We start from the raw sequence: 4,202 nt of genomic DNA, 5'->3' as shown, positions 1-4,202 counted from the left end.
GGAGAGGGTGGTGAGTGCAGTTTGGGGCAGTGATTAATGTGGGATTGGGGAATGTGGATTAGGCCAGTGTCAGCACCTGAGTGAAAAGGTGACCATGGCTTGGTGCCTGACCATGTAACTGTATGTGATGTGGTAAGCCTGGCCCTTGTGGTATAATAGGATTGATAACAGGGAAACCACTGTTTGAAGAGACAGTTGTAAGGGAAGAGATGAACATGCCCCAGGGTGGTGAATGCCATGAAAAAAGGCAGTAGTGGAAGCGGGGAAAGGGCAGAGGGCGTTGCTCAGATTTCGTGCCTGTAATTTAATGGAGAATAATAGACAACCTAGGGAAGCTGTGGACTCTCCATCACTGGAGGTGTTCAAGAAGAGGTTGGACAGACACTGGTTGTGGATGATCTAGATATAGCTATGCCTATTTTCTACCATGGGTATTTCCCATGCTTCTGGGCTTCGATGGTTGCTCCTGCCCCCTTCCCCCTCACATTTTTCTGCTCTATGGGACAGGATGTTTTTAAGCTTCCCAGATGCATCGTGTGTTGGCTACAGCTAAGGCTGGGGACTTCCACTGGGGTGTGGTGATTCTCCTGCTAAGAGTAAAGCCAGAGGTTCCTGGCTAGAGGGTCTTGTCCCTCCAGTCAGGGTCAGACTGATTACCATAGTTGGGGCAGAAAGAAATTTTACCCCATGGCCAGATTGATATGTTCTGTGAGGGGTTTTATCTTGCTCTGTATTGAGGGGAGTGGCCCTCTACACAAGATTTCTTGAGCACATATTAACAAGCTTTTACAGATGTAGGACATTGGCTGCCATGGTTCCCTTGCTTTATCTGTGTCAGGTTAGGGTGTTAGGTCTATGTTGTGTAGAGTTTAGATTGGGGCAGGCAAAGTCTGGCCCATGGGCTGGATGCAGCCTGTGGTAGACTCTGTTTCCCAGCAGTGCCTGCCCACATCACTGAGGCTCATTTCCGTGGAGACCCCAGGAGGGGCAGGGCTAGAGTTTCCATGGAGACCCACCCAAGCAGTGCTGCCAGGGTGCATGGCTTGGCTGGGAGTGGCTCCGGGACAGGAGCCAGGATTTTTTGATGGTGTCAGCATGGTCCAGAACTGGGACAGGGCAGCAATCTGCTGCCCACATGCTCCTGCCTGGGGCATGCAGGCAGTGGATTGTGGCTCTGTCCCAGCTCTGGACGAGGCTGTCACTGCTGCAGAATCCTGGCCCCAGCCACAAAACAGCTTCCCACCCAACCACGTGCCCTGCCAGCACTGCTTTGCCTGGTCTCCACTGAAACTCTGCCCTGCCCCTCCTGGGGTCTCCATGGAAAGAGGCTGCAGCCACAAATCGATCAAGAATAGGTTCAGGCTAGATATCAGGAGGCTAGGAGCTGGAACCAACTTCCAAGGGAAGTGGTGCTTGCTTCTATCCTGGGGGTCTTTAAAAGGAGGCTAGATGATCACCTTGCTGGGATCATTTGATCCCAGCATTCTTTCCTGCCCACGGCAGGGGGGTCGGACTTGATGGTCTGCTCAGGTCCCTTCTGATCCTACCAGCTATGAAACTATGGGCAGGAGCGGCTGGGAAATGGAGCCCAGGCGCTGGTCGGATCCACCATTTTGCCCATTCTTGGTTTAGATTATGGGGGTTTGGGATGGTTTGGATAGAGATGATCCAGCCTCAGGCAGGGGTTGGACTAGATGACCTCTGGAGGTCCCTTCCAGCCCTACTTCTCTATGACTCTATGTGAGTTCCTAGAGAGATTAAATGAAGTCCCAGTTAGGAAGTTTGGAGGGATGTTCCATTTTTTTTCCTGTTGAAAAAAAATCACATTTCCACTAGAAACTGGCTCACTAACCACAGATTAGGTGTTCAACATTTTGGTATTTATTCTGATCAAATGGACTATTACTTATTATGCCATCCTTAAACCAGCCACTACACTCTGACAGTGGATTATCTATCATTTATTACCAAAACATTCATTCTCTTTGATTAGAATATGAAAAAGCAATGAACACAATAGATTATTAATATATTTAGATTAGCAAAACCAACTGATAAACCTTAGACAGTAGACTGGCTTTGTGGCATTGTGTAAAGGATCTGAAAATATTTCATTTGCTCTTAAAGCATAGCAAATTTGAATATACATAACAGTTAAACTGCCTAACAAGATTTATGATCAAAGTAAATGTGAAATAATTGCTAGTAGTTGTGCAGCAAAGTGCTTCATACAAATAAAGGCAACAATATCAATAGAAGCTAATTTGGTTCAAAACATAAAGAGACAGACCTCACAGGGGAGGGAAATAAAAAATGTATACATTCATATTATCATTTCATAGTTATTTTTAAATCTCTTCAGTGAAGTGACAGCACCGGCAGAAATGAGGTCTCCTAACATAGCATGATACTTATTAGTATGATTTGGGTACCAAGAACTTGGGGCCATAAGGGCTGTCCTGCAATTATTTCAGTGGTCTCAGAATTAGAAAAGAGGAAGGTTTACCTTTACCATTGTGAAATCCTGGCTCCATTTGAGGTCTGCTCCTTCCTCCTCCTCCTCCTCCTCCTTAGAGGGATTTAATTGGTTTTCTTACATTCTGCAAAAGATGTGGGGGGAGAAAGGAAGAAATTCAACAGATGATGGTAGAAAGGCAAAAAGATAATATAGGCATGATAAAACATAAATTTCTCAAAGCCTGTGCTGTGGCAATATTACAGACGGAAAGAATAGTCCTATCAGCCACTGAAGCTGCTAACTCCCATCTCAAGGAGCTCTCCAGGGTGGCAAACTGCTTCACTGATCCTGAGTGTCTACAACCTACATCAGAACTGAGGCTGTACCTACATGCAAGATAGAAATGCACTGTATAGACTAACTAAATCAGACTAACATGGTGAACTGCCTCTCTGTGCTCATGTCTATACAAACAGAAAGAGAGTCAAACTGACAATCCACAGAGATACCAAAAATGTATGGGTATGGAAACTGCTCCAAATTGTCACGGAGAAAGAGAGTCCCTCCTGGTCAGGGTGAAGTGAACTGGCCAGGTATACAGAGAACCTGGCACCATGGCTGCCAGCACTGTATCTGCTTTGGAGATATATAAAGAAATCAGTGCTCCAGAGCTATGAAACATTTTTCATGAGCTCTAAATGTTCTTAAATATCAGCAGCCAGACAATGAACAATAATCATTAGAGTACACAAACGTATTGGCACAGTTATACCATCAAAAGTTCAGAGACAAACCTAAAACCATGTCTTAGTGTATTTTAGATGAAGTATATGCATGTGTAGAGATGTGTAGGTACAAGCTTTACAAACATTTGACCTGACAGAAGCAGTAAGGACGAATAGGAGTATCCAAGAGCTCCTACAATGTGTATTTGTCTGCTCAAGCAGTTTCTGAACATTGGTTTGAAGTTCAGTCTCTGGCAGATGAAATGAAAGTGCTGTGAAGAAACAAATGGAGGTGTGTCTTACAGGGACATAACAATTGCTGTGGTGCTTCTAATCATTCATTTAAAACAAGCACAGAGTGAAATCTTTGTGTTAAGATATCCCTAAGCTATTAAAAACTCAAAGATCAGTGTTTACACATCTGTGATACTATGTAAATTAAGAAAAATATATAAGAAATGTAGTACTGTGAATCATCCAGTATTCAACACTCAGCTATGGCATAAGGATCAGAGACTCAGTCAGCACCTCGTTGCAATTTGATTTTCAGCCCCTATAGGAAGAATGGCAGCTGTGAGAATAGTCAAGAGAGACCTGGGGCCAGATTTTCATTTCAATTCTGTAGAGAACCTGTAGAATTTTTACAGACGTTTCTGTCTCCTTTCATCATGGTTAACCTACCTATTTGCATGATAAGGGTGTAATTACAAGTCCCCCCAGTAATGCACAGATGTCACTATGTGAAACAACACAGAAAAATAAACCAGGCAGTGAAGAAACAAAAGCAACAAGAAGCAAGTAGAAAGAAGAGAGATAAGTACAGGATTCAGAAGTGCCTCTGGTATTTTCAGAAGGACTCAAAAGCCAGAGTGGCACTATAAGTGTTGCTAAAGATTTTTGAGAAAATTTGTCCTTATTCAGTACCTAAATGAACACTAGACACTTTTGAAAATCTGGCCGTGTACAGCTTATCCTTACACTGCATCCATCACTGCATCCTTACACTGCTTTGTATCCCC

This window comes from Gavialis gangeticus, unplaced genomic scaffold (assembly GCF_001723915.1).
Source record: "Gavialis gangeticus isolate Ggan-Ray unplaced genomic scaffold, GavGan_comp1, whole genome shotgun sequence".
NCBI classification, from domain to species: domain Eukaryota; kingdom Metazoa; phylum Chordata; order Crocodylia; family Gavialidae; genus Gavialis; species Gavialis gangeticus.
Note: the sequence above shows the minus strand (reverse complement) of the source record.